The sequence below is a fragment of the Tupaia chinensis genome, unplaced genomic scaffold (assembly GCF_000334495.1).
Source record: "Tupaia chinensis unplaced genomic scaffold, TupChi_1.0 Scaffold000101_1, whole genome shotgun sequence".
In the NCBI taxonomy this organism is placed as follows: domain Eukaryota; kingdom Metazoa; phylum Chordata; class Mammalia; order Scandentia; family Tupaiidae; genus Tupaia; species Tupaia belangeri.
Window position 1 is genome coordinate 3,721,878 of NW_006159565.1, and position 9,146 is coordinate 3,731,023.

Genomic DNA, 9,146 nt, shown 5'->3' on the forward strand with positions numbered 1-9,146 from the left:
AGAAATTTCCCCTAGCAAAATGGGGATGCTACTCATTCTCCTCCATTCTCCTTGGGACTTTGGGCACACATGCACAAGTGCCTGGCATGTTTTCCAAGCCATTATGTCTGGAACTTAAACCGTGGAGTAGGCTGTGTGGGATCCAGCACCTTAACCACCGCATCACATACTGGCCCCCAAACAACTTTTATTAATTTAACAACAATTGAACATGTACTGTGTGATGATCACTATTCTAACTGTTTAGGATTAAGCAATGGACAAAACAGAGCATGCATAAACACACGCACACACACACACACACACATATACAGTTTTGTGTTCCTGTGATTACTCTTTTTGTTTGTTTGTTTTTTGGAGAGGCTTTTGCTATACAGAGCATGCACTCGCCAGCAAGACAGACAGAAACAGAGAGAAGGAAAGCGAGAAATCAATCCCCAGGGGGATGGCCACGCCGCAATCCCTCTTCCTCCACTCTCCTCTCGGGATCTTGGACACACATGCACACATGCCCAGTGTGAGTTGAAGCCACCGGGTCCGACTCGAACCGCGCTCAACTACATGGGAGTCCAGCAACATAGCCATTATGCCAACTGCTGGTCCCTGATTGCTCTTTTTTTATAACATAAATAATACATTTCATCAGCAACTGGCTTTTTTCCCCTATGGTATGTCTCTGTGGTCTTAATTGTAACTCAATCCCTTTTGTTGTTCCATAGTCTGAACACACCCGGGTTTATTTATCCACTTACCTTAGAGCAAGTTACTTAAGTAGCTCCCAGGGCCAAAGCTGGGATCCTGCCCCCTCCATGCCTCTGTGCACATGTGTAAGTACAGTTCAGAGAATGAAACAGAACTTCCAGGGTGAACGGTGTATGCACATTTCCCTCGACACCTACAGCAGTCAATTGCTGTTCAAAAAACTGCTGTTTATGTTATGCTTTCATCAGCAGTGTATATAAGAGTACCTATCTCTTCAAATCCTCACCAACACTGGATATCAGCCATTGTAAATCTTGTCATTCTGTTGGATGAAAAGTGTATCTCATCATTCGAAGTAACAACTTCCTGATTACTAGAGACCTTGAGCATCTTTCCAAATTTTTTGCATGTGTGTTGTGTTTCCTCTTTGTGAAATAAGTACTAGCAATTGCCAATTTATCTTTTGTCTTTCTCTTATTTTAAGCAGGTCTTTTCAGAGAACCCAGTCCTAACTGATATAAGATCTCCACTCAAAAATTCTAGGGGTGGGCCAGCAGGTGGTTTGGTGGTTAAGGGTACTGGACTCCCACGTGACCAACTGTGATTCAAGTCCCAGACCTGGCAGCTTGCTTTCTCACCACCCCCAACCCCCATTCTGTCTCTCTCTGGTCAAATTAAAATAAATAAATAAATAAAGTTAAACAAAATAATTCTTCTAAAATAATTTCTAGAGGCTTGGTAATTACTCTATGCAAAATAGTTTAACACCCTCCCCATTCCCAATGCCTGTCCTCTTTCTGTTCTGTGTTGTGTGTATGTGTGTGGGTTTGTTCATTCTCTTCCTCTTCTTTTGAAACAGGGTCTCCCTGTGTCACAGTCATCCTGCCTCCATCTCCTGGGTTGCTGGAACTACGGTGCCTGACGCCGTGCCCAGCTTGTTCACGCAGGATCTCACTACCTTACCCACGCTGACTTTGAAGCTGCTATCCACTTGCCTCAGCTTCCTGATTTGCTGAGACTACAGGTATGTGTCAACATGCCTGCTTTTTAGAGTGGACCAAGATTCGAACCTGGAATTCATATGTGGTCCCGGCCAGTCAAGAAGCACTATCTAGTTCACAAAGCCATTACTAGACAATTCTGTACATTTTTTAAAAAAGGAATTATTTAACTTTATTTATTTATTTTAATTTGACCATAGAGTGACAGAGTGAGAGAGAAAGAGGTAAAGTGAGAAAGCAAGCTGCCAGGGCTGGGACTCAAACCGCAGTCGGCCATGTGGGAGTCCAATGCCCCTAACCACCACACCACCAGCCGGCCCCCCATTCTATACTTTTTTAAAAGTACTTGTTAACGACTGACATTTTTTTTTTTTTGGAAAGGTTTTTGCTATAGGACGCATGCACTTCCAGAGAGACAGAGAGAGACCGAGAGACAGAAAGCGAGAAATCCCTCCCTGCTGGGCCAGCCACGCCGCAATCCCTTCTCCTCCATTCTCCTCTCGGGATCTTGGGCACACACGCACATGTGCCCGGCGTGAGTTTAAGCCGCCGGGTCCAGGACTCGAACTGCGGTCAACTACATGGGAGTCCAGCAACATAGCCATTACGCTAACTGCTGGTCCCGTGACTGACATTTTGTATGTTTCTTTGTTTAGTTGTTTATCGTTTCTTTATCCCCAATAGAATATAAGCTCTGAGTATAGATATTTTAATTCCTTCATTGTAAAATTGCTAATTAATTCCTAGAAAATCACTTTAAACAGAAGATAAACACCAAACATTTGCAGAAGTGATTGAGGTGATTGGTTTTTCAGTGAGGGAGTCTTTTGTCTACGCTACCGATTTTATTTTCTAGGTGTTAGTTTTGCTTGCTGAAGTTTGCTTTTACCTCACAGTTTCCCCACCACTCTCCTGAAACTGCTCTTATTGAGGAATGAGAAGCTTCACGTTATTAAAGCCAGTGGCCCATTCCTGTCCCCATCTCACTCAACAGTCTTCTTAAAACACCATTTTTACTGACTTCCAGAACCCTGCACTCTTCCTGGTTGTCCACCCACCTGTCAGGCTGGTCCTCTTCAGTCTCCTTTGTGTTTCCTTCTCATTTCCTGACTCTAATCCCTGTAGTGTCCCCATACTCAGTTCCAGGGCTTCTTCTCTTCACTGTCTACACTCATTTTCTTGGTATTCTGCTTCAGCTTCGTGACTTTCAGTATCTTCTCTCTGCTGATGGTTCCCAAATGTGTACCTGTCTTTGACCTCGCTCCAGAGCTTCAGACTTGTGGGTGCGATTGTCCATTCAATGTCGTCTCTGGATGTTTGTAGACATCACAATGCACCACAATCCAAATGGAACTCCTGCGATTTCCCCCGGATCTGCCTCACCTCCACACTGCTCTGTCTTGCAAAAACAGGTCGCCTCTTCGGTTACTCAAGCCAAAGTCTTCAGATTTATCCTTGACTCCTCTCTTTCTCTTATACCCTCACTTCTCACCACCTGCATTGCTACCACCCTGGTCTGACTAACCATGACCTCTAAGCCGATTACAGTGACCCCTTCACTGATCTCAGCTTTTGCTATCCTCAACACAGCCATCAAGGGTGACGCTGCTAAATCTCAGCTGGTTTATGCTACTTTTTGCTGAAACTCTCAAAAGCTCCTCTTCACTATCATAGCCAAATTCTTTTTTATGTTTTTTTTTTTTTTTTCGGTTTTTGCCATAGGCCATGTTTGCTTGCCAGAGAGAGGCAGAAACAGAGAGAGGAAAAACGAGAAATCATTCTCCGGGGGGATGGCCACACCATAATCCCTTCTCCGTTCTCTTCCTGGGATTTTGAGCACGCATACATACACACCCAGTGTGATTTGCAAGCCACCATGTCTGGGACTCAAACCGCAGTCAGCCATGTGGGAGTACCACACTGCTGCTGGCCCCCATAGTCAAATCTGTATGAAAGACTTTATAGAAATCCTGTAGGTAGAATCTGTGACCTCATCTGACCTCCATTCTCTCCTCTCTTTCTCTGCTCTCACCATGTTCACTTGGGCCTCCTTGTTCTTCCTTGAACAAACCAGGCATTTCCTGTGACATTGGCTCTTCCCTAAGTTTAGAATGCTTTTTCTACAGGCATCCAAATGGCTTGCCCATCATTTCCCTCAGTCCTCCACTTAGCTGTCACCTCCACAGTGAGACTTTCCTTGACTACTTTGTGTAAAATTACCACCTTCCCGTTCATCCTTCCAGTTCATTCTCTTTTTTTGTTTTTGTTTTGTTTTATTTTTGTTTTGTTTTATTTGGTTTGGTTTGGTATAGGGTGCATGCATGCACTTGCCAGAGAGATAGAGAGACAGAAAGTGAGAAATCGCCTCCCAGGGGGATGGCTATATTGCAATCCCTTCTCCTCCATTCTCCTCTCAGAATCTTGGGCATGCATGCACACGTGCCTGGTGTGAGTTTAAGTCACTGGATCTGGGACTTCAACCATGGTTGACTACATGGGAGCCCAGCAACATAGCCATTAAGCCAACTGCTGGCCCCGATCCTTCCAGTTCGTTCTCTGCTTTCTCTTTTCTAATAGCACTTATCACTATCTCACACACAGTCCCTTTGTCAGTTGTTCATCATACTTGCTTTCTTGCTTTCTCAGCTTAAATTTAAGCTACACAAGAACAGAGATTTTTTTTTTTTAACTTTTTTTTTTTTTTTTTGCACGTAGGTATTCCCAAGGCTCGGAAGAAAGTCGGCACATACTGAGTTGTCAATAAATATTTGCTGAATAAATAAATGACTCAGATTGCAAAGAGCTGGTGGCAAGACACTGCAGGTGTGGACAGGTTGCTAGAGGGCGGCAGCCCTGTGTAAGCACTGGCTGGGTGAAGTTGGAACGAACCCATTTCAGGGGTACTTAGCCGGCCAGCCCTGAGTCACCTACCTCTGAGCTCCACATCATCAGAGCAGAGTAAGCCTCATCTTGGTGAGCCGTTGTTGCTGGGTGCCTGTTGTGTGCATCTGAATGCGATCCAGATAATGATCTAAAAAGGTTGAGAACTATTCTGAGGGTGGAAAGACAAGAAGTCTTGGGACAGAACCTTCAGAACCCCAATAATTCAAAAATGTGAAGCCAAAAAGGATTTCTTCGAGAGGATGAGAAGAAGCAAGAATGGGACAAAACAAGTGGAATCACGAAGCCAAGAGCAAGTGCTGTGGGAAGGGAATTGTAGTCCACAGACTCACGCTGATGAGAGGCCCCCAGGAAAGGAACGGAGGTGGGAGGCTGAGGACACCGCTGGGGCAGGAACTTGAGGGGTTCCTTGTAATCATCCCTGTTTGCTCTCTGACGTAGCTGGCATGATCACCGTTGGTGGTCAGTCTACATGACAACTTGGCTAGGCCATGGTGCTCAGTTGTTTGGCAAACACTAGTCTAGAGGTTGCTGTGAAGGCACTTTGTAGATATGATTAACACTTCTAATAGTTGACTGGACAAGGAGGAATTTGCATCAAGACTGTAACATAGAAATCCTGCCTGAGTTTGTTATCAGGCTGCTGGAACTAATTTAAATTTCGAATTTAAGATTGCGACATCAACCCAGACCTGAATTTCCAGCCTGTCAGATTTCAAACTTGCCAACCCCCACAACCACACAGGCCAGCCAGTTACTTAAAATAAATGTCAATCTTTCTCTTAATCTCTACATATACTCTTTTCTTTTCTCTCCTTTTTTTTTTCTTTTTTTTTGAGAGATTTTTGCTGTAGGGCGTGTGGGCTCAGCAGACAGACAGACAGAAACTGAAAAATCAACCCCCCTCCCCAGGGGGAGGGCCACGCTGCAGTCCCTTCTTCTCCATTCTCCTCTTGGGATCTTAGGTATAGTCCGACGTGAGTTTTAAGCCACCGGGTCCGTGACTCGAGCCAAGGTTGCCTACATGGGAGTCCAGGGACATAACTATTATGCTAGCTACTGGTCCCCACATACTCTTTCTTTCAGTCTCTCTCTCTCTCCACACACACACACACACAGACACACACACACATATGCAAAGTATTCAAAAAGTTAGTGGAAATGCATATTATTACTATTATTTTTGGAGAGGTTTTCGCTATAGGGTGCGTGCGCTCACCAGACAGACAGAGAGAGACATGGAGACTGAAAGCGAGAAATCACCCCCCTGGGTGATGGTCACGCTGCAATCCCTTCTCCTCCATTCTCCTCTCGGGATCTTGGGCACGCACACACAAACGTCCGGCGTGAGTTCTAAGCCACCAGGTCCGGGATGCGAACCGCGGTCGACTACGTGGGAGTCCAGTGACATAGCCATTATGCTAACTACTGGTTCCCTGGAAATGCATATTATGAAAAAGCTCTGGATAGATTTCAAGATTTCTTGCAGTAAAGTAAACTTGTACTTTCAATTCCATTTTCCATGAACGTTTTGATGTCCCTTCACACATATTGTATTGTTTGTCTCTGTCTCTCTCTCTTTCTGTGTGTGTGTATGTGTGTGTGGGTGTGTGTGTGTGGGTGTGTGTGTTGAGAATAGTTCTCAACCTTATTGGACCACTAACTGAGATTGTGTTCAGCTGGATACACACACACACACACACACACACACACACACACATATACATTGTATTATATAAGTCCTAGTTTCTGTTTCTCTGGAGAACTGGTTTATACTCCATCTATTGAAAGTGTAGAAGTTCAGAAATTTGAACCCGGTTATTTCCTTAGGCTAAATTCCAGTAAGTGGAACTAGTAAGTCAAAGTTCATGAGCTGTTTAAAGAAATATGCTGCATAGCGTCCAAATGCTTTATAGAGATGTTACATCTGTGTATCCCCAGGAATAATACACGTATGTCTAGAGCCCTATCTAGATCTTTTTCACCTTCACTATTTGTTGGGAGATACTGCCTTCTCTTTTACATTTGCAATGTTTGGATGAATTGCGAGGCTGAATACCTTCATATATATATATATATTTACGATATGCCTTTATTTATTTGTTCATTTATTTATTAAGTTTTTGCCTTAGAGTGTGTACACTCTCCAGAGAGAGAGACAGAGACAGAGGAAACGTGAGAAATCACCTCCCAGGGAGGATGGCCACGCTGCAGTCCCTTCTCCATTCTCCTCTCAGGATTTTGGGAGTGCAGATACACACACCTGGCATGATTTTCAAGCCACCAGTTTTGGGACTTGAACCGCAGGCAGCCATGTGGGCCTGAACTGTTGAACCATTACACCATCTGTTGGCTCCCTTCTTTAAACTTGTATTGAAGTAATTCTTTGCTGAAGAAACTTAGGCTGCTGAACTCCCACGTCGTCAACCGCAGCTTGAGTCCTGGACCTGGTGGCTTAAACTCATGCCGGGTGCATGTGTGTGCATGCCTAAGATCCCAAAAGGAGAATGGAGAAGGGATTGCACCATGGCTATCTCCCTTGGGGAGTGATTTTTCGCTTTCTGTCTCTCTGTCTTTCTGGCAAGCTCACGCTCCCTATAGCAAAAAACTCTCAAAATTTTTTTTTTCTTTCATTGGAAAAGATCACTGGCCGGCAGGGCCATACAGCAGGTCAGCCTTGTGCTTAGGGAGCCAGATCCACATGGCTGACTGCAGTTGGAATGCTGACACAATAGATTGAAAGACACACCTAGCACATGCATGTGCATGCCCCAGATCTTGAAGGGACAGAGAAATGGAAGGAAAAAGATCATGCCGTGTCCACATCCCTTTACAAATGGGAGAGAGTTCTTTCTCTTTCTGGTAAGCCCACATCTCCTCTGGCAATGATAAAAAAAAAAAAAAAAAAAAAGACCACCTCTGGCCTGAGTATAACAGCTAAAACTCTCAACAGTTTATGCCATTTGTCCACATTTCTACTGTACATTGGTCTTCTCCTTGTTGATTTGTGAGGTCTCTTTGTATCGTCCTTTGCCTTTTGTCTGATATAGAAACTGTTCCCTATTTTCTTAAAAAGTTTATTTAGTCCTTGAAAGAGAAGGAGAGAGAAAGAGAAAGAGTCACCTCCTCCATTGGGGTCTTTATGTCATGATCCACGCCTAGATCATGGGTGTGCACATGTACTCTTGGTATGCACCAGGTCTCAGGACACAAACCGGAGCTTCTGATTGGGTCCAGCACTGCAGATTATTGTGCTACCTCTGCACCACTGCTGACTCCTCCCTGTTTGTTATTATTATTTTTTTTTTGAGAGGTGTTTATTTGCTATAGAGCATATGCACTTGCTAGAAAGACAGAGAGAGACAGAGAGACAGAAAGCGAGAAATCACCCACTGGGGGGATGGCCACGCCGCAATCCCTTCTCCTCCATTTTCGTCTCAGGATCTTGGGCACGCACACACACACACACACACCGGCATGAGTTTAAGCCACCTGGTCCGGGACTCAAACCACGGTTGACTACGTGGGATTCCAGTGACATAGCCATTACGCCAACTGCTGGTCCCAGTTTTTAAATTTTATTATTCTTTTTTTCTTTCTCTATGATTGAATGTCACTTAAACAGAGTGGGAGGGAGAAAGAGAGAGAATCCTTCAGTCCATTGGATCTTGCGTACTGGCAGGAGCCGAGTGTGTTTTCAGGCTGATCTTTTCTCGAGCAACATTTTCTCCTGTGCCAGCTTGGTAAAGGGCTCCTTCTCCCACCTTTTTGCTAGCATTGTTTATGTGCTTTTTTGGGTGTGTTTGTTTTTCTTTTTCTTTTTTTTTAAAAAATACATGCAGATCTATTAACCTTTCTTTTTCAAGCTCTGAGGAAGTTACTTATTTTAGAAATGATGGCCAAATAGTATGGATTTTCTCCTTTTCGCATGATAGACGCCAATGATCAGATTATGTAACAGGTACAATCAGCTGAGGAATGGAGTTTACGAGGGTGAGTTACCGTTTTAGTATGAACCTCTTGTCTGGATGCATGGGAAAGTCTTAAAATGTTAATTGTCCTTAAAAAAAAAAAAATGGAGTGGTTTCAGTTACTGGGAAGCCTGTCATTGCAACTGCCAAAAGCTTGGAGGTTTTTGGAAAATAGATATCTTTCTTTTTCGTGAACCGCTGACTATTCCACAGTACTGTGAGAAAATACTAGATACATTCCAAGCTTTAGGCAGCGGATGGTGGAGAAGAGGTTAAGAGGTTCAAGGTACAATTAAGGTTAAAACTCTATACATTTCTAAGTTTGTGTTGGTTTGATGGTAAATTGTACATTTTTTAAAAGCTACATAATGTATTTCTTATCTTAGTACCTTCATTAAAATGAGGATGGAGGGACCAGCAATTGGCATAATGGCTATGTCGCTGGACTCCCATGTAGTCAATGGCAGTTCGAGTCCTGGACCCAGTGGTTTAAAATCACACTAGGCGCATGTGCATGCATGCCCAAGATCCCGAGAGGAGAATGGAGGAGAAGGGATTGTGGCATGGCCAT

The 9,146-nt window shown here is 44.0% G+C and overlaps 1 long non-coding RNA gene across 2 annotated transcripts in view; it reads right to left on the minus strand.

Annotated features, from left to right (window-relative positions):
• LOC102496053 (uncharacterized) overlaps positions 1–3,017 on the minus strand; it is a 6,381-nt gene extending 3,364 nt beyond the window's left edge. For both annotated transcript variants that reach the window (XR_001370021.1, XR_333857.1), the window contains exon 1: positions 2,762–3,017. This is a non-coding gene — a long non-coding RNA (uncharacterized LOC102496053). The remainder of the gene's footprint in view (positions 1–2,761) is intronic.
• Between the last annotated feature and the right edge of the window lie 6,129 nt (positions 3,018–9,146).